The sequence below is a fragment of the Podarcis raffonei genome, chromosome 16 (assembly GCF_027172205.1).
Source record: "Podarcis raffonei isolate rPodRaf1 chromosome 16, rPodRaf1.pri, whole genome shotgun sequence".
NCBI classification, from domain to species: domain Eukaryota; kingdom Metazoa; phylum Chordata; class Lepidosauria; order Squamata; family Lacertidae; genus Podarcis; species Podarcis raffonei.
The window spans coordinates 25,094,940-25,116,838 of NC_070617.1; the positions used below are offsets into that span (position 1 = coordinate 25,094,940).

General features: G+C 45.1%; 1 long non-coding RNA gene across 2 annotated transcripts; it reads right to left on the minus strand.

Annotated features, from left to right (window-relative positions):
- Positions 1-215: 215 nt before the first annotated feature.
- On the minus strand, positions 216-2,511 carry LOC128404016 (uncharacterized). 2 transcript variants are annotated; one of them, XR_008328040.1, is made up of 2 exons: positions 2,454-2,511; positions 216-839 (listed from the first exon to the last, which is right to left on the minus strand). It is a non-coding gene; the product is annotated as an uncharacterized LOC128404016 (long non-coding RNA). The 2 variants fall into 2 exon arrangements; XR_008328041.1 differs by lacking the exon at positions 2,454-2,511 and adding an exon at positions 1,920-2,349.
- Positions 2,512-21,899: the final 19,388 nt, after the last annotated feature.

Sequence of the window (21,899 nt, forward strand, 5' to 3'; positions counted from 1 at the left end):
TCCCAAGCAGGTGTTCTATGGAGACAACTCTATTCTTTGGGAAAGATTATGGTGACAAATGGGAGGTGTGGGGGTGCCATGCATCTAAAGAAGCACCCACTGGGAAGGGTGGGAGGGCTGGCATTAAAACTTTTGCGCCACTGAACCAAATAAGGAGTGAAGCCACCCAGGGACCCGGTTTGCTTGAGATTGTTTAGCCAACCATGTCATGCAGATCATGAAAAGTGCTTTAATCTGCAATGTTACAGGGCCTCCTGAGGGGATTAGCTGCCATCCCAATATGTTAATATAGCAAAAATGGATGATCCAATTAAGCTCTGCAAAGTCGCGTTGGAAGCAAAGGCCCATATGCTGCTTTTTATCCCTCTCAGTGTGCAAGGATGCAGCATAAAATCTGGGCAGCCTGTGACATCCGATGAGCCATTTTGGCCTTCTGCAAGACGGTGTGTGTGTCCTGTGGGACTCTCTTCAATCTCAGAAAGCCTGAGCCAAAAGGACTTTTCTGAATTCATCATGCCATTCACAGGTGGCAAATTTGGGGAGGATTTCAATGGTTTGCAGGATGGACACAATGTCTGTTCACAGACAAGCAGGTAGAGATGGTTCACTTCAACAAGGAGAGAAGGTTCACTCCAGCAGGTGGAGGTGGTTCACTCTAGCCAGGAGAAGTGGTTCATTCCAGCAGGTGGAGGTGGTTCACTCTAGCCAGGAGAGATGGTTCACTCCAGCAGGTGGAGATGGTTCACTCTAGCTAGGGGAGGTGATTCACTCTAGCCAGGAGAGATGGTTCACTTCACCCAGTTGGGATGGCTCACTCCAGCCAGTAAAGGTGGTTCATTCTAGAAAGTAAGGTTAGCTTGCTTCAGGAAGTTGCCTTATCCAGAGTCAGGCCATTGGTTAATCCAGCTCAGTACTGGCTGGCAGTGGTTCTCCAGGGTTTCAGGCAGGAGTCTTTTCTTTGTCCAGTTTGGCCATACCAGGGACCTTTTGCATCCAAAGCTGCTGCTCCACCATTGAGCACCACCGGACTGCAAATCCCTTGACCCTTGACCATTGGCCATGCTGGCTTGGACTGATGGGAGTTGATGTCCCACAACATCTGGAGAACCACAGACTAGGGGAGGCTGCTCCAGATATCATAATATGGGCTTTATCAGAGATGTTGTGGACACATGATTCTGCCTGGGGCTGCTGCACTGCAACACAGAATTGCATAGTTTCCGGCAATGCACAGAGGAGTGTTTTCTCTCTCTCTCTTTTTCAGAGTAAGATCATGCCAGCAGGCCTTATTAAAGAAAAGCATGCTGATGAAAGGAGAAAGCCAGAAAGTGTTCCGGGGAGAGTCCTTTGGCTCCTGCCCCATCCTCTCCCAGTTACTGGAGCACTGGGGCTCACAGTAAATGGCTGTTGCTCATAATTTGCTGAGCTCATTGCAAGCAGAAGCAGAGGGAGGCCAACTCCTTGCCTAGCAGGACCATTTCAATACAGACACATAAAAGAGATTTGACTTCCCCGCTGCCTTGGTAGGATGTAAGCCCAACTAGCTTTTCTTCTATCAACCACTGATGGGGAAAGGGAGGACTCCCATGCAAGCTGAAGGAGCCGATCACCAGATTTAGAGAAGAGGCTCTGTCACCTTGCCCTTTACATTGCTGGGCCTGGCCCAGTGTTTCCCAGACTTGGGTTTCCAGCTGTTTTTGGAGGACAACTTTCATCATCCCTAGCTAGCAAGGCCATTGGACAGGGATGATGGGAATTGGAAAACAGATGGAGACCAGGTTTGGGAAGCAATGGCCTGGCCTATGAGAACCACTTTGGAAAAGGGCAGGGAGGGAAATTTCAAGCCTGTGGGCTGGATGTGGCCCATCAGGCTTTTCTACCTGGCCCTTGAGACTGCCTTACCCGCTCTGTGGGCTAACCTCTCATCTGTGCTGATCCACACTCCCAATTGCTTTTGCCTGCCTGAAATGTGCCCTTGAATTGGGATAATGCCTCTTGCTTGCTGGATGGAGATAAGCATAGACATTGCAAGTGGCTCCTCCTATGGAGGTGGAGCCACTGGTAGGTGAGGCCTTGCCAACCTTTATATGGCTTAAGAGGGGATGACAACATCTTCCCAATCTCAGATAGCAGGTTTCCCTAGAAGAAGAAGAGTTTGGATTTGATATCCCACTTTATCACTACCTGAAGGAGTCTCAAAGCAGCTAACATTCTCCTTTCCCTTCCTCCCCCACAACAAACACTCTGTGAGGTGAGTGGGGCTGAGAGACTTCAGAGAAGTGTGACTAGCCCAAGGTCACCCAGCAGCTGCATGTGGAGGAGCAGAGACACAAACCCAGTTCACCAGATTACGAGTCTATCGCTTTTACGAGTCTATCGCACTACACCACACTAGGAGCTGTCCAGGGTCCTGATTCCCCCCCTGGCCCAGAAGAGGCTCTTGTATTCATCACCATGGCAAGCCCCAGTAGAAAGAGGATTGGTAGCAGGGAAAGAATGCAGACCAACGGCTGGTAGACAATGGAGACTCATCGCAACATTCTAGAATGAATCTGAAGAAGCCCATTGGTTGCCTTACTATTGCCTACTATGATGGGCTGTGTTTCCACACTGATGCTGGCAAGGCTGCCAGGAGTGGGAATCAAGCTCAGGACACCAGCCTTCTTGTCCCTGCGCTGTATCACTGAGTTGTAGGTCTGACCTATGGAAGTGTTGAAAGGTCACTGCTTGAACTGAATATGGAACTCACTTCCATAGAAGGAAGTGATGGCCACTCACTTGTAGGGCAGTAAAAGAGGCCTGGAGAAATTCATGGAGGATAGCAATGGCTACTAGTCATGATGGCTGTGCTCCGACTCCACAGTCCAAGGCAATGATGCTTCTGAATGAAAGCGGCAGGAGGAGCGAGCGCTTGTGTGCTCGTGGTCCTGCTTGAAGGTTCCCATGTGGGTATCTGGGCAGTCACTGTGAGGAAAGTATGGGGCATTGACCTGATCCAGAAGGCTCTTACGTTCTTCTGTGTGCATAGAATTGTTGTTGTTTATGGAGGAGCAGTCAGTCAGAGTCCACACTAGACCAGCTGCTAGCTATGATGACTATGTTCTGTTTCCATGGTTGGAGGCAGTAATGCTTCTGAATACCATTTGTTGGAAACAGCAGGAGGGGAGAGCCCTCTTGTGCTTGCCTCCTGCTTATGGGCTTTTGTTGAGAACAGGATGTAACATTGGCCTGATCCAGCAGGCTCTTCTAATGTTCTTTTTTTAATTAAAAAAATTATTTAATATGATTGTTACAAAATTTAAGCAAAATATTGCAAATACATACATATATATTTCAAATAAGCACATATATATGAAAAAAGGAACAAAAGAGAAGAAAATAAGAAAAGAAAAAAGAAGAGGATACTTTTGGGGGAGGTTCCCCCTTCTCCCTCCACCTCTTCTCAAGCTGCGCCTTCCACTTTTTAAAGACCCGACCACCACGTTAGCGTAATTATCCTCATCAAGTTATCTGCAACTGGCAGTGGAAGATTCAGTTGGGTCGGTTAGCAGCTAAGAGAGAGTGAACGGACAGCACTCTCAAATCAATTAGCAGCCAGCAAGGATCAAATTGAAAGGTAATATTATTTTCATCTCCTGTCTGGGAGACAGGCTGGAGCGAGGAGGCTCAGGGCTGAACATCATACCCAATTGCTTCTAGTCTGGGAGCTGGAATCCTTGTCATTAATCTCTTCTTCTTCTCTGGCTGCAGTGAATCAGTGCAGAATCTCAGAGAGATGGGTCTGAACATGTGGATGCTCTGAAAAGGGATATGGCTCCAAACCCTGCCCCTTGCTCCATCTATATTGCCACACCTCATTTCCCCTTCAGACATGCTCTCCTGCTCTCACTTCAATTGTTTCACTGTGGCTGGGGGCAGGTGCCATTCCCAGCAGCTGCCTGGTTGGTGTTGACCCATGGCAGGGCCTTTTCAGTGGTGGCTCCCATTTATAGAATGCCCTCTATAGTGATGTGTGTGTCCCTCTCCTTCATTATTGACATTCAGGGAGCTTTTGAAAACATTCCTGTTTAACCAGGCAGTTGGTGGCTAAAAAATGACACTGTTCCTAGAAACCTCGAGAACACCAGCTGAGAAAATGTTTCTAAACTGTTTTCAGAATGTTTTAAAACTGCTTTCGCTTGTTGGTGTTTTTTTAAACGTTTAATCATTGCTGTGACTGCCACCCTGGGCTCCTTTGGGAGAAAGGGTGGGATATGAAGCAAATAAACAAAAACAAAAAGAATAAATTTGCGAGGGAGAGAAAGTCGATGAAGAGAAGGAAAAGGCAGAGGCGGTACGTTATCGTTATAGCAACGTAAGATAAATCGTGTCTGCCTGGAGAAGCAGAGGTGGAAGGGCACCATCCTCTCTAGAAAGGAGACCCCTCCTTCAATGGGGTCATAAATCACCACTTGCTCTCAGATGATGTTGATGGGGCAAGGAGAAGTTTCCAGGTAGATTGGAGCTGTGCCCTCTGAGTCAAGGAGAAAGAAGGGTCAACTGCCAGGGCCGTCAAAACTCCTCCACAGGTCCATTACGGGCTGCTGTTCACCATCAGTGTGCCTAGGAATGGCTCTCCAGCAGCTGTGGACCCCATCAGGAAAAGCCCCCTTTGGCTTGCTGTTTTTCAGAATCTCGCAAGATGGCTCTCTGAGCTATCATTGCAGAACCAGGGACTGAGATGTGTTCCCTGCACCGAGGAAGCCGCCCGGATAATGAAGATGTAGACACATTTCCAGTGCACAGCCCCAGCTAAGTGCAGGCAAATAATCGCTCTAATTACTCTAATTACTTAAGAGATAGCTCTGTTTTCCCAAGGAAACGTTTTAACATGGCGGCTCAGCAAAATAAACGTGTGTGGCTGGCTCCAACCTCCGAGCTACAGGGCAGCTGGCAAATGTGTCCCTCAGCTGGATGCAGATGTCCAGACTGACCAGGTGTGTTTGCCACTTCAGGGAGGAAATGTCAGTCATGGCAGTGGATGTCAGAGAATCGGCACTTAAACAGAAACAGAAATTGCCAATGCTTGATTCATTCCATGTCCAGAACTGAAATCAATCCAGTGAATACTTTTTGTTGTTGCTGTCATCCTGCAAAAGATACGTGAATGTTTATGTCTGCATTTATTTTGCCTTGAAGTGAATGTGGTTGGAAGGAAGTCATGATGATGTCACTTACATAAGCGACTTAATTTCACCACAGCAGAGAGTGAGTCGAATGACGTAGTTTTGGTGGAAGACGAACCGCAGCAGAATGGAAACGCTGCTGCGTGTGAAGACTACACAGTGGAACAGAAAACAATGTGTTCTTACATCCCTAGTTAAGCTTAAGGGTGCAGAAGATTAGGAAGGAAACAAACCTGATCCGTTGAGTAGGGAATTCTCCTGTGTAAAGCCTCCTCAAAATGAATGGGGATGCTGAAAGAGCTGAAATGGGATGTTCATGTTCTTGTGGGAATGTTGTAGATACTAGGAGAGGATATACTGATTTAATAGTATCCTTCCTAACTCACCCTTGTGAGTCAGCAGCAGAGTACATCCCCTGTGTGCTAGTGTGGTGTAGTGGTTAAGAGAGGTAGATTCGTAATCTGGGGAACCGGGTTCGCGTCTCCGCTCCTCCACATGCAGCTGCTGGGTGACCTTGGGCTAGTCACACTTCTCTGAAGTCTCTCAGCCCCACTCACCTCAGAGAGTGTTTGTTGTGGGGGAGGAAGGGAAAGGAGAATGTTAGCCACTTTGAGACTCCTTCGGGTAGTAGTGATAAAGCGGGATATCAAATCCAAACTCCTAAACTCCTCCTTCCCAATATATAGCAGGAAGCTAGTTGGTAGATTCGTTTGAATATCTTTACTTAAGCAATCCAATCTGGCTTTGTTCAGATTGGGTTTTGTTCCTGGCCAGTCCCCTTTTTATCTCTCCTAAAAAGAATAAAGACACAAGAAGCTTCCTTTAAAAGTAACAAGTTTACTCACATTCAGTTCACAGTTGGATCCCTGAAGGCAGGCTTTAGCTTGCAGTTACAGATACAGTGTGGCTTACATCCTTGTAAGGATGGGCCTATGAGCTAGCAGTGCAGTCCAAGAGAAGAAAAGGCATCAAAAGAGGAAGATGGCTGCGTGACCAGCCCCTTTTATGGGGTCTCCCAGGATCATGCCCACCTACCTGGTCACAAGCAGGGGGAGGAAGATCCAGATCAGGTGTGACAAGAAGTCCTCCTGGCTGTGGAGTTACACCCCCCTGCATGTCCACTCTGGGCAAACAGGAAGTGTTGTACTTGACTGCTTATGTTACATCCCACAGTTCTGAGCCAGTATATTCATTAGGGCAAATGGGGCACTGCCCCACCAATCTCATTCTGCCCTCAACCAGCCATCTCTTGACTGTCTTCTTAATTACAAGCAGTCCAGGGGGTGGCCCATCCTATCAGCTTCCTCCTCCTTAGTCTCCTAGTATTGCCCTTGTAGAACTCATCCGGGAGGAGGATAGGGACAAAACTAGTTGCCTGTTGCCTGTCTTTGACTCTGGAGGCACGTACTATTGCGCTCTCTGACCCAAACAGTCGCAATAGGCATCATGCAGCACTGAATATAACCCTAGTTACCCCCAGGGGATTGGTAAGACTGGATGAGGAGAAAAGCCTCTTGCCTGCCCAGAAAAAAATGTGGAAAGATGCATGGGTGTCTCTGTGCAGAAACTTTGGACCTTTGCCTGTTGGGAATGTAGTCTATTGCACAAAGGTATTGTCCATTGGTCTGCCTACTTTCGCATCTGTTCACACTCAGCACAAGTATGCGGCACCTGGAAATTTTGGGGGAAGGGAAAGAAAAAATAAGACCCCAGGAAATGTTCTCTGAAGTTATTCAGAGCCGTGTTGGCTAGCCTAACCAAGGAAGGGCTGTGACTCAGTGCTAGAACATCTGCTTTGCATGCAGAAGGCCCAGGTCCAATCTATGATGGCAATCTCTGATGGTGACTGAAAGTGGCTGCCGAGACCATATAACACTGGTCCTAAAAGACCTACATTGGCTCCCAGTACGTTTCTGAGCACAATTCAAAGTGCTGGTGCTGACCCTTGAAGCCCTAAACAGCCTCGGCCCAGTATACCTGAAGGAGTGTCTCCACCCCCATCGTTCAGCCAGGACACTGAGGTCCTCCTCTGAAGGTCTTTTGGTGGTTCCCCCGCTGCAAGAAGTGAAGCTACAGGGAACCAGACAGCCTGCCCTGTGGAACGCCCTCCCACCAGATGTCAAAGAGAACAACAACTACCAGACTTTTAGAAGACATCTAAAGGCAGCCCTGTTTAGGGAAGTTTTTAATGTTTGATGTTTTATCGCTTTATTATTATTATTATTCTGTTGGGAGCCACCCAGAATGGCTGGGGAAACCCAGCCAGATGGGTGGGGTATAAATAATAAGTTCCTCCTCCCCCTCTTCTCCTGCTTCTGCTTCTTATAGGTCTGAGAATGTCCTCGTCACTTCCAGTAAGCGTAAATAATACTAAACTCACTAGACCAATGGACTGACTCTAACTAAGGCAGCTTCTGACGGTCCTATGTTTGGGTAATGCTCATTCCCCTCCTGGCTTCAGACCCAACCATCCATGCCAGTTCTCTGCCCTCTATATCTCCAGGTCAATATGTGGGTCAGTAGTCAATGCCAGTCCAAGAGAAGTGGTTGCATCTTTCCTCAAGCCACTGTCTAGGTCACTTGTGGGGACCAGCACTGTGCCTTGCCCCATGAGCTTCCAGAGGTAATTGTCCGGCTGCTGCTGGCTGCAACAGCTGGAATAGATGTATCTCAATCCAACCCAAGACTTTTCTGAGGTTCCTGATGTGTAGTCATTCCTCCAAGCTGAGCTGAAACAGAAGCAAGTTGCCTGCACAGTGCAGGCACCTTCAAATTGAATTTCAACAGGGAGGTATCAAACGCTACAAGCAGGAAGAGAAAATCAATCGCATTAATGCAAAATGGAGGTTAATTGGCTAGACTCTAACCTTCCTGTGCAGCTTCTGGGGACGATGAGGAGTCCCTGCTTGGGTAGGAGGCTGTGATATCACACTGTAGAGAGAATATGGTTACACTGTCAGGACTGTCTCCCAGCATCAGCAGAAGTTTTGTGAAAGGTGTGATGGGGAGTGTTGTGGAAATCAAAACTGCAGGAATTACTTGGGAGAGGGCTCCAAACCCTCTCATGAGAGCCAGAGAGTCCTCTGAAAATGTCGTGAAATGCAGAATACAGTATTTATACAGTACAGTGGTACCTCGGGTTAAGTACTTAATTCGTTCTGGAGGTACGTTCTTAACCTGAAACTGTTCTTAACCTGAGGTACCACTTTAGCTAATGGGGCCTCCCGCTGCTGCTGCACAATTTCTGTTCTCATCCTGAATCAAAGTTCTTAACCCAAGGTACTATTTCTGGGTTAGCGGAGTCTGTAACCTGAAGCATATGTAACCCAAGGTACCACTGTAATTGTCACACAAAGCTCAAAGACTAATTTTCTCCAGTATAGTGGGATATTGCAGAAAAGGTTCAAAGCAATATTTCAACACCTTCTGAAATACTGTAGTTGTTTACCTTAGATTCAGCTTGCGTGGCGAATATTTTACTTTACTGGCAGTCTGTGGTTTCATGTGCTGGAACATTTTTGCACAGTTTGTGTGTGTGTCTTTTGTGTACATGAATAATCAAATTTGCCCTTACCCTTATTTCATGTCACCTTCACTCTTGTGAAGAAAAGTTCACAATCCTTAATCCTGAAGCCAAACTTTATTTATTGCTCTAACAGTGGTCAGCTTACTTAAAGGCTGGTTGTCCCTGTTTTTGGATTCTTTTAGAGCATGGCAGCTAAATGTATTCTGGAAAATACATTGCATTTGATATTGGTGGTCAGGCACCCCTGTTCCACAGGCCTGATTAGGAGGTCCAGCTGTCTTGGTCCACACTGCCAGATGAATAACTCAAACTTCAGATACTGTTTCCTCCAAATGCATCTTTAATGCATAAATCTGCAGGGTGAACATGTGAGAAATAAAGGCACAGGGGGTGAATTACATGACTAAGTGCAAACTGAGACATTGATTCAACAAGCAACATGCTGCCTGTCTCTTCCTTTTGAAGAGTAGGGAGAGCAAAAGTCTTAGTGGAGCAAGTGATAAGTGTTTCAGGATTTGGCAGGCAAATGGGCACTACTGCAAATGAGTTGGGTCTGTGAGGTTTGTCTGTGCTGGCATCTCCATGTCTTTGGTGTTGGAGTCAGTGCTGGCTCAAGTATTGGACATACTCTCAAGTACCTCTCCAAAGGATGAGACTCCTTACTGACAGTAGGAGAAGGAGGCCCACTTCAGAAGGTGCCATGGTTACAGTGTTGAACTAGAACAATGTCTCTGAAAAAAATTACACATCACTTGGGAAGGCAGGCGAATTGTTATGTACTAAGCTTGGATCCTAGAACAATAGGCAAGTAGGATCCTAGAATGCAACAACTGATTGGCTTGCAGGAAAAGACCAGTCAGGCTCCAGGAGGAAGTTAATCAGTTTATTAGGCTGGGAGGATCGTAGAATGCAACAACTGATTGGCCTGCAGGAAAAGACCAATCAGGCTCCAGGAGGGAAGCAGAATTAGCCAATCACACAGGACTCATTGTGTAAATAATGTATATAAAAGCCTGAGGTTTTGGGGGGCAATTCAATCACTGTTTTACAAGCTGCAATAAAGAGCATGAAATCACTACAGGACTCCGAGTATATTTCATGAACTAATGTCAGTGTACTGGAAGAAGCAAAGATCACCACTGTGGAAGCAATGATTCATCAACGTCAACTTCATTGGACTAGTCATGTTGTGTGGATGCCTGATTATTGCCTTCCAAAGCAACTACTCTATTCTGAACTTAAAAATGGAAAGCGTAATGCTGGTGGTCAACAAAAGAGGTTCAAAGACTCTCTCAAGGCAAATCTTTAAAAAGGTAGTATAAACACTGACAACTGGGAAACACTGGCCTGCGAGCACTCCAATTGGAGAACAGCCTTTAACAAAGGTGTCATGGGCTTTGAAGACACTCAGACTCAGGATGAAAGGGAGAAACGTGCTAAGAGGAAGGCACACTTGGCAAAACCTCACTGTGATCAACTCCCGTCTGGAAACCGATGTCCCCACTGTGGAAGGACATGTGGATCCAGAATTGGCCTCCACAGTCGCTTACAGACTCCTTGCAAAAACCGTGTTTATGGAAGACAATCTTACTCGGCTAGGAGTGATCACCAAAGAAGTTTAACTAGGACATGGGAGACCAGGGTTCAAGGTTGCATTGAACTATGAAGCTCACCAGGTGCCCTTCAGGGCCAGTTACTGCCTCTAAGCCTAACCTACTTTACAGGTTTACAAGCCACACTGGAAAAGCAAAATGCAAGGGCTCCACCCACTTGTTATAGTGACCGACTATGAATGGGGCACCTCAAGATGTGGCTAGCTGAACTGAAAAACATTCCCCACCTGTGAACTCTCTTAAAAGAAAATGTCCATCCGTTCCTTTGACTCCTAACAAAAAATAGCTCTGCTACTCTTAAGACAACTCCAAGGTAACTCCGAGAGCATAGAATTGTGCTTCAACAAGGTCAGAGTTTTTTTTTTGTAACATGGGAGGGATTGGAGTCATGGCAGCTGGCAATAGCCAGCTGATAAAGACACCTGCTTCTTGAGAGAAAAGCAATGACAAACCTAGACAGCATCTTAAAAAGCGGAGACATCACCTTGCCAACAAAGGTCCATATAGTAAAAGCTATGGTTTTCCCAGTAGTGATGTATGGAAGTGAGAGCTGGACCATAAAGAAGGCTGATCGCCGAAGAAATTATGCTGTTGAATTATGGTGCTGGAGGAGACTCTTGAGAGTCCCATGGACTGCAAGAAGATCAAACCGATCCATTCTGAAGGAAATCAGCCCTGAGTGCTCACTGGAAGGACAGATCCTGAAGCTGAGGCTCCAATACTTTGGCCACCTCATGAGAAGAGAAGACTCCCTGGAAAAGACCCTGATGTTGGGAAAGATGGAGGGCACAAGGAGAAGGGGACGACAGAGGACGAGATGGTAGGACAGTGTTCTCAAAGCTACTAACGTGAGTTTGACCAAACTGCGGGAGGCAGTGGAAGACAGGAGTGCCTGGCGTGCTCTGGTCCAGGGGGTCATGAAGAGTCGGACACGACTAAACGACTAAACAACAACAACAAACAAGTTCTTCCTTTCTCAGAGGATCTTGGGATGATGCACAGACTTCAGCACCCACCTCTGTCCAGGCACACCCTTATGTAGAACCCAAAAGGGGGAGGAAGGAGGAGCCACGGGGTAAAAGAGGCAGCACTTCTCCCCCAGCAAACTCCATCCCCCATATGTGAGCGGGCAGACACACATCGTGTATCAGTGAAATACCTGTCCATACTGCACTTGGCTTCCTCCTCCTGAAGCCTGTTGAAAAACAAACCCTTCTCACTACCAACTTAATTATCCCCCATGAATATGGAGAGGTTCCTTCTGCCTGGGAAGCCTTGCAGATCAGCTTCTCATGAATAAATTATCTTTGCTTTGTGAGACTCAATGCACCCTCCTCACCCGTTGGAAGCATCCATAATTACCTTTGAAATACAATCATCTCTTGGATGGGAATGTTTGTGTTGCCACTCTGCTTTCATCTTCCTCCCCCTCTTCCAGAAACGCTAAGCCATTTCCCTTCTCAGGGTGGCTTTATAAAGTTCATCTGGTTAGGGGAGAATCGAAAACACTCATTGTTTTTTGATCCTGCCAAAAGTATTCCTGAAAAACAGGAAGGGGGAAAGTCTTCGGCCAACCTATTTGGTGCTGCTTGCATAAAAGCTTGTTTGCTCATCTTCATTGCCCCCTCTTCCTGCCCCACTTGCCCAGTAGACTTTATTGCATTCATTGGTGTAATCACCTCACCAAACCTGATGGATGCTATAGTGTAGTGATGGCATCTTATTCACTGTGTGATTTCTGACTGGCTGCGAATCACTATTCAATTCATCCAGGAGGTGTATTTGCCCATGGAGACCTCTGGTCAAATCTGATTGGCTAGTCCCATGTGACATCATCCTTTTATGATGGGAGCCATAATTGGCTGAGACTGCTCATGATTGAATGAGCCATCAAGAGGTAAATGATGAAGTATCAATGAGGGAATGAGCCACTGAAGATCATACACCACAGATAAAGCTTTCAGCAGGTGAGGTTGTTCCGTTACGGCAAAGGGAGCATCAACCTCCATCTGCCCTCAGCCAGCACTCACATGACTGTCTTCTTTCTTATAACCAGCCCAGAAGGCTGGCCCTGCCTGTCAGGTTCCTCCTCTTGATAAGTATCAGGATTGCCTTTGTAGAATTAGTTGGCACTGTCTGTCGTTGGCTCTGGCTCCACCTTCTGTTGGTTTCCTTGCTTACTGACCCATCCATTCCAATGCGCACCAGCCACCGCTGTCTAAAACTTCCCACCCTGGAGGATTTGGGTTTTGGATTGCAGCCTTAAGGTTGCATCCAGTGCTAGCCCATTGATAGGCTGCAGCAAACTTAAGTTCACTAATTTCAATGGGTCTATCTTGAGTAAGTTTAGCATTTGATGCAACTCTTACTGTCTTCACTTCCCACTACTGCTTTTCCGTTGAGTCATTTTATATCCCCTTTGTAATATTCGCCTTATTTCTTGTATGTATTTACATGAGTTGCTTTGAGTATTGATTTTCCCCACTATAGAAAGTTGACCAATAAATCCATATTACCACAATATCACCCAATATTCCTGGAAGAAATAAGCTTCTCAGCAGAGTAGGTTCACACACAGAACATAATGTTTCAGTCTTTGGCAGAGATGTAGTGGTCCAGTGTCATGTGGGGTTTGAATGGTTTATTTAAATGTAAAGGTTCATCATTGTTGCACCCGATGTGTATGTCTTTAAGGGGCCAGAGCAAGGGCCAGAGTAAGATAACGAGACCCAGCTTTACAGCTGTGAAGCATAGCAGGTGCTGCTGAGTTGTATTTGATTAAGGTGTGTCAGCTTTTGGGTGTAGTATATAAGGAGCAGCACCTAGCTCTCCCATTACCCTGGGGGATGGGTTGGTGGTTGGGTCTGGTTTGGTTGTTAATGTACTTAGTGTAAAAGGAGTTTTTCTTTTTCTTATTAAAACCTTGTTTAAGTTATTTTTGAGTCCTTTACTTTTTAATGCATGGTCTCCCCAGCAAGCTCTCTGCAGTGCTACCATACTGCAAATAGCCAACATCTTTGGTTATGGGCCCAGCTGCTGAGTGGATGACTGCATATTTTTGGACTCTGAGAAAGGTTTGAAAACTCCTTCTCCTGTTAGCGTAGTTCTGTGGGTCTGGAAGAGTTCCAGAATGGTTGACCGGGTTCCTGAAGCTGAGAAGGCTCTGGTCTTCCCACAGCTAACAGATGAGAACTATAGTTTATGGTCTTTTCGGGTGGAGGCGCTTTTGACCTCTAGAGAAGTATGGACCTATGTAACTGATGACCCTCCTGACCCTGTGACTAATGCTTGGTCGAAAGGAGATGCAAAAGCCAGGGCGATAATTAATTTGGCAGTCAGCGACCAGCAAGTAGTCTATATAAGAAATAAGAAAACTGCCAAAGAAATGTGGGACAGTCTTGCAGCAGTGCATGTTAGAAAAGAGTCAGCATCTGCATTGACGTTTTTCAAGCAGTTGTACCAGACGAAGTTGCAGCCTGGTGGTGATTTGGCAGCACACTTGAGACGTCTGGAGGCAATACGCTGCGAATTAATTCGAAGGGACATGGACATACCTGATATTCAGTATGTTTTTATCATTCTTTGTTCCCTTAACGAGGACTTTGATGGTATAGCTAGCCAGATATCTGCCGTTCCACCAGCACAATTAACTGTGGAAGGGGTGACGGCAAGATTAATGGGCGAGTTGGACAGAAGGGAGGCTTGTGCCATAAGCACTCCTATTTCCAGAAGTAATGAGGAACGCCATATGCAAACTTGTGGTGATACAACTGTATTTAAAGCTGCCAAGCGTTGTTGGTTCTGCAATAAGCAAGGACATTTTGCAAAGGACTGCAGATCCAAAAGAAAGCAAAGTACTCCCAAGCCTGTTTCTGTTCGTCAGTCACGGTCGTCAGCCCAGCAGCCGACATCGTATAGTAGAGACAGAAACGAGCCGCGAGTTTTCCATGCTAGGACAACAGATCGTAAAAGACTTAAACATGCCAAGTGGAAGTCTTTTGTTGTGGACTCAGGAGCATCTCAGCATATTTGCAACGATCGAAGCTTGTTTATTTCTTTCGAAGAGGAAATTGGTAATGTACATTTAGCCAATTCACAAGTCTTGCAGTCGCTTGGCAGGGGTACTGTTAAACTTGACTCTTTAAACATTATGATAACGAACTGCATTTACTGCCCGTCAGTGGACAATTTATTATCAGTAAGGTGCTTTGCTCGTCAAGGCATAACTGTGCGTTTCTTAAAGTCAATGTGTGAGTTTTTCGATGGGAACAAACGTCTATTATATGCCCGGGAATCTGATGGTTTATATAGACTGTATTTTCGCACCTACTCCCAATCGCCTATAAATTGCAGAGCAGCACAGTCAAGCCAGGGGTTGAGGAATGTAAGGCCACATTCCGGGTGTGTCCATGAGGCGCACAGAATTCTAGGACACCTGAATTTTGCTGATGTAATTAAGACAAAGAATATTGTTAATGGCCTCAACTTAAAACCATGTAAATTCTTTATGCAATGTCTATCTTGTTGCAAGAATAAGATTAAGGTTGCACGCAAGGGTAGGTGCTCAGATAGGAAAGTAACTGAGCCATTTGAGCGTGTACATTGTGATTTAGTTGGGCCACTCCCACCATCATTAGGAGGTTCTAAGTACTGGCTTACTCTGATAGACCAGTATAGTAGATATTGTTGGACTTATGCAATAGCTGAGAAGTCCCAAGCATTTGAGAAGTACAAAGTTTTTTGCAACTGGGTAAAAACGCACTTTAACAAACCAATTAAGAACCTGTTTTCTGACCGGGGCGGGGAATTTGTTTCTGAGGATTTTGAGAAATTCCTGGAAGCGCAGGGGACTACTCATGAGTTATCTTGCCCCCGAAGTCCCTGGCAAAATGGGCTTGTTGAAGTTGTGCAGCGTGACCTACAGGCAGGGGTTAAAACGTATCTGCACGATGCTAATCTGCCCAAAGACTTTTGGGCTGAAGCGCTTAATGCGTTTTGTTATGTTAGAAATCGCAGTTATCATTCTGGTTTAGATGTCACCCCCTATGAGAAGCTGTTTAAAAAACGCCCTAATCTGAAATACCTACGCATTTGGGGTTCAGATGTAATTATGCATTATCCTGCTAAGCAGAAATTGGGTGAACGTAGTGTCCAGGGAAAATTAATGGGCTACCAGCAGGGGGCGTACAGAATTTACATACCAGCAACTGGCAAATTTCATATTACCAGAAGTATGATACAAACTGTAAATTGGAATGGAGTTGCTGTCTTCCAAGATACTGATGGTATAGATAATACTGAGGAAGAAGAGGAAGAAGCAGCAGCAGCAGCAGGAAATGGTGCTTCTGAATTAATGGAAAAAGACAAAAAGTCTGTTGAATCTGATTTGTTTGATGATTTAAAGTTAAAGGGACCCGAGGGGAGGTTAGATTCTCTTGAGTTTTCTGACCGTGAGCTTAGCTTACAGGCATCTCTTCAATCTGACAATGATTTACAACCTGAAACTAGTGGTTCACTTAGTCCCATTAAGTCTGAGGAGTCTGACTCTCCTTCTGGACTGAGACGTTCAGATAGAAAGAGACAGAAGCCACAACGTTTTGCAGATGAACATTTTAATACTGTGTATGCCAATAAGGCAGTTTTTGAGCCAAAAAGCTACAATGATGTTCAGAAATTACCTTAAACACACCAAACATTATAGGTTGCAGTTTACAACATGTATTGACAAAGGTTTTGAAATTTTCTGCGATGCATCTCATGCAGTGGAACAAAATAATTGCAGGGGTGTGTCTGGTATGGTATTTTGTTATAACGGTTGTCCATTTGAATGGAAGTCCCAGACACAAACCATTATTTGTCTCTCCACAACAGAGAGTGAATTATGTGCATGCGTTCAGGCCACTCGTGATGTAGAATGGTATCTGCAAGTATTTGCAGACCTACAGATGCAAGTAACACTACCAGTAAAAGTTTACCTTGATTCCCAGAGCGGACTTGCTATCCTGTGTTCAGAGACCAATACGCAGCGCACTAGAGTCTTAAGGTTACGTTTACAGTTTGTAAAGAAACTAATTGCTGACAAAATGATTGTATTTGAATATGTTCCAGGTGACAATCAAATTGCGGACATTTTTACTAAAGCACTTCCAAAGGTTACACATGAAAGACATGTACAAAATATGCTTTATGTTTTTGTTCCACAATGATGAACCGCAGGGGAAATGTTGAATGGTTTATTTAAATGTAAAGGTTCATCATTGTTGCACCCGATGTGTATGTCTTTAAGGGGCCAGAGCAAGGGCCAGAGTAAGATAATGAGACCCAGCTTTACAGCTGTGAAGCATAGCAGGTGCTGCTGAGTTGTATTTGATTAAGGTGTGTCAGCTTTTGGGTGTAGTATATAAGGAGCAGCACCTAGCTCTCCCATTACCCTGGGGGATGGGTTGGTGGTTGGGTCTGGTTTGGTTGTTAATGTACTTAGTGTAAAAGGAGTTTTTCTTTTTCTTATTAAAACCTTGTTTAAGTTATTTTTGAGTCCTTTACTTTTTAATGCATGGTCTCCCCAGCAAGCTCTCTGCAGTGCTACCATACTGCAAATAGCCAACAGGGGGAATTGAAGACCTGTAACCATTTCTGCAGCAGAGTCCCTGTCTCCAGCATCCTAGTCACCCATTCAGCACAAAAGGGGAAAATTTTAAGCTTCTGAGAAGTCATCCTCTCACCCTTCATGGTGCTTGGGGCCAATCAGCACGAAAGGAGGTGAGTCAGCAGCTGAGGACGGGCTCCTAGGGCCACTCTGAAGAAGGCGCATTGGAAGAACACCACAGAGGAGTTGTTCCATATGCACCAAAGTTAAGCATTTAGGAGCATGCCGTTTCCAGAGTATCGCGTGCATGTTCTGTTATGTGCAATGGAACTTGATGGAAAATGCAACTTCACTCCAAAGGATGTAGTGAAATAACAGTTTTGAAAGGCAGTGCATGGGGATCTGGGTTGTTTGGGATGTAATCCACTGGATCAGTCAAATACAACATTCCTTGTTTCCCTAGAATGGGCACAGACAGGGGAACATCCAGTCAGTGTAACTTCCTGTTCTACTGGTCTGGAGTGTTCTCCCCCTGCATGTGATCTGGGAGATGGGTGTGACCCTGGCTGACTCCATAAAAGAGCCGAGTCATACAGCCACTTCTCTCTCTTAATGACATGCTGCTCTCCTGCAGCCATTTTGTTCTCTTGATGTATTTTGCTATCTGCTGGCTCCCAGCCAGCAGCACATGGGCTCAATCCCCATAAGAGATGAATTCACACTATGTTCTGTAACTACGAGCTAAAATCTGCCTTCAGGGATCATACTGTGAACTGAATGTGAGTAAACTTCTTGTTACTTTTAAGGAAAGACTCCAGTGTCTTTATTCTTTTAAGAGGGATCAAAGGGGACACCAGGAATAATCCAGTCTCACCAAGCCAGACTGGATTGCTTAACTAAAGAGATTCAAATGAATCTGCAGACTAACTTCCCTGCTGTATTGAGGGGAATTTGCTCTGCTACATGACTTACTAATGTGAGTGAAGGAAGGTTAATATTTAATCAACATATCCTCTCCTACTATCCTTAACATTCCCACAGGTTGATCATTGCAGTGCATTCTTAATTACAATTATTGCATAATATGTGATCTTAGAATGGGGTATGGCTATGAGGGAGGGAGCATGATTATGACTATCATGAAAGGACCATGCTCTTCTGAATTTTCCAGTACACTACTGGTCATTGAATATGCATATACAAGTAGGTCTCTGTGCCTGGGAGTTCAATGTAATGTATTTCTATTTTGCCAGTGAATTAATTATTTGGCAAAGTTCAGAGTTAACCCTCTGTGTTGGCACCCACAACCCATTATTAATCTTTCTGCCTCCATTGGTTTAGAGGAGTTAATGGAAGGAGCCAGAGAGTGGATGTTTTGTCTTCAATGACGTCCTCCTGGTAGCTGCCTTTTCTATTTATGCAGGAGAGGATCCCTGGCTCTCTCTGTTCCTTTTCTTACATTGCAATTTCAGACTGGGGTATTTTTCCACATGGCAGAATTATTTATGAGAATTCTGAAAATGTAGATATAATGTTTCCAGCTAATAGAACTCAAATCACTTGTGCTGCACCATTAGAGAGCAAACCTTCCCAAGTAAATTATACACAGGCTGTAAATGGAAGGACTTGTAGTGTTTTTATGACCCTATAAAACTTTGGAAGTTTATTGCTATTGAACAAACAGGAGATCCAGATCCTTGAAACTCAACGGCAGAAACTGATGGCATCCAAAAGCATTGCAGTGGCGTCCAGACCATTTACTGTGATGAATATGATTAGTGGTTTGAGCAAATGGATCAATCAAGGCCTCCTTTGCGGCACAATCTGAAAAGGCCAAGAATAGGGATGGGTGTAATATATTTGAGGTGGTGGTGAATTATTGCATTATATATGTGTGTGTGTGTGTGTGTTGTGTGTGTATTGCTTTGCTTCTCCCAAAATCCCCCATATTTTTATAAGAACATGAAAGCAGGCTGCTCATATACTTGAAGGAGCGTCTCCACCCCCATCATTCAGCCCTGACACCGAGGTCCAGCGCCGAGCGCCTTCTGGTGATTCCCTCACTACAAGAAGTGAGGTTGCAGGGAACCAGGCAGAGGGCCTTCTCGGTAGCAGTGCCTGCCCTGTGGAACACCCTCCCATCAGATGTCAAGGAAATAAACAACTATCTGACTTTTAGAAGACATCTGAAGGCAGCCCTGTTTAGGGAAGTTTTTAATGTTGATGTTTGATCGTGTTTTTAATGTTCTGTTGGGAGCCGGCCAGAGTGGCTGGGGTATAAATAACTTCTTCTTCTTCTTCTTCTTCTTCTTCTTCTTCTTCTTCTTCTTCTTCTTCTTCTTCTTCTTGTCAGGCCAATGGCCCATCTAGTTCAGCATCCGGTTCTCCTGAAGGAAGAGGAGGAGGAGGAGGAGGAGGAGGAGGAAGAGAAGAAGGAGGAGAAGGAGAAGGAGGAGAGTTTGGACTTGATATCCCTCCTTTCACTCCCCTTAAGGAGTCTCAGAGTGGCTAACCATCTCCTTTCCCTTCCTCCCCAACAAACACTCTGTGAGGTGAGTGAGGCTGAGAGACTTCAGAGAAGTGTGACTAGCTCAAGGTCACCCAGCAGCTGCATGTGGAGGAGCGGGGAAGCAAACCTAGTTCACCAGATTACAAGTCCACTGCTCTTAACCACTACACCACACTGGCTCCCAGAGGCCAGAGGACTCAAACTTATGAGGTCCCTGAGTCTTAAACTGGGAGATTAAACAGCCACACCAAGTGCCAGTGATATACCAGATACTTATCTGCAGTCCTACAGCACCCGGCAGGAGGTGGTGCATTATAGCGCCACTGCAGCAGGTGGTCAGGAAGGGGTACTCCAGCTGCTAGCTTCACACAGATCAGGTGACACATGGCAGCCAGTAGGGCTCAACCTGGTCCTATAAAAGCTGTTGACTGCAGCCGAGCTTCTCACTCTAATTCATTGCTCAGTAATGCCCATCTAAAAAGCACCCTCTGGATTTCACCAAAGATTAATTGGGCTTTTTGAGTCTTCCAGTTAGAGATCCATTCTGCAGCTTAGATATGAGTTCTGAGGCTATGCTATGCCATCTTCAAGCAGAGGCGGGAGTCCTGCTTTCTTCTCAGATTGAAACGTAGGCACAAATCTTAAGTGTCCTGTTCTCACCCCTGACTTCATAACATAATCTGCTACCAAGCAAAATTCAAGGCTCTGGTACGAACATTAAGAATCCATGCAGCTCAGGATGTGGTTACTTTAAAAACTGCCTTATGTACCCAGAAGGTCACTGCTCTCTGCAGGAGAGTCTCTCCTTGAAACTCTGAAACTAACAGAACCCCCCTCCTCCCTGACAGCAACTCAGAGCAGTTTGGAACAGAATCCTTTTGTTGAAATACAACAGGTGCCCACTTTTTGTAGTTTCTAGAAATAATTAAAGGTATTTTTGCATGCAACATTTTTAGTTCAACCACCTTTGGTATTATATTGTATTATATTATATTATTTTATATTATATTATATAGTAGAAAGACGTCTACTTCTGCTTCATTGACTATGCAAAAGCCTTTGACTGTGTCGACAACAGCAAACTATGGCAAGTTCTTAAAGAAATGGGATCACCTCATCTGTCTCCTGAGAAATCTCTATATTGGACAAGAAGCTACAGTTAGAACTAGATATGGAACAACTGATTGGTTCAAAATTGGGAAAGGAGTACGACAAGGCTGTATATTGTCTCCCTGCTTGTTTAACTTATATGCAGAATTCATCATGCGAAAGGCTGGGCTGGAATAATCCCTAGCCAGAATTAAGATTGCCGGAAGAAATATCAACAACCTCAGATATGCAGATGACACAACCTTGATGGCAGAAAGTGAGGAGGAATTAAATAACCTTTTAATGAGGGTGAAAGAGGAGAGCGCAAAATATGGTCTGAAGCTCAACATCAAAAAAACAAAGATCATGGCCACTGGTCCCATCACCTCCTGGCAAATAGAAGGGGAAAGAAATGGAGGCAGTGAGAGATTTTACTTTCTTGGGCTCCATGATCACTGCAGATGGTGACAGCAGTTACGAAATTAAAAGACGCCTACGCCTGCTCCTTGGGAGAAAGGCGATGGCAAACCTAGACAGCATCTTAAAAAGCAAAGACATCACCTTGCCAACAAAGGTCCGTATAGTTAAAGCCATGGTTTTCCTGGTAGTGATGTATGGAAGTGAGAGCTGGACCATAAAGAAGGCTGATCGCCGAAGAATTTATGCTGTTGAATTATGGTGCTGGAGGAGACTCTTGAGAGTCCCATGGACTGCAAGAATATCAAATGTATCCATTCTCAAGGAAATCAGCCCTGAGTGCTCACTGGAAGGACAGATCGTGAAGCTGAGGCTCCAATACTTTGGCCACCTCATGAGAAGAGAAGACTCCCTGGAAAAGACCCTGATGTTGGGAAAGATGGAGGGCACAAGCAGAAGGGGACGACAGAGGACGAGATGGTTGGACAGTGTCCTCGAAGCTACAAACATGAGTCTGACCAAACTGCGGGAGGCAGTGGAAGACAGGAGTGCCTGGCGTGCTCTGGTCCATGGGGTCACAAAGAGTCGTACACAACTAAATGACTAAACAACAACAACAACAACAACTATTATATTATATTATATTATATTATATTATATTATATTATATTATATTATATTCAGTAGTTTTTTTCTGGGGGCACACAGGGGTATGTGTACCCCTAAACATTTTGTGACTCTAACTGGAGAATTTTTTTGAAAAAATTAGTTTCTTCTCTAGCATGGTGAATATTCAGTTCCGTTGCTACCCCCAATGACAGCCTTTTGTCCATTTACTGCATTTTTCCTGATTTGAACAATAAAATGGTGATTTCCTTGAGTCAAGTGAGAGTACCCCTAAACATTTTTTAAAGAAAAAAGCACTGTTTATATTTCACCATTACTCCAAGAAGCTCAAGGCAGCATACAAAGCATAGCTGTCAACTTTTCCCTT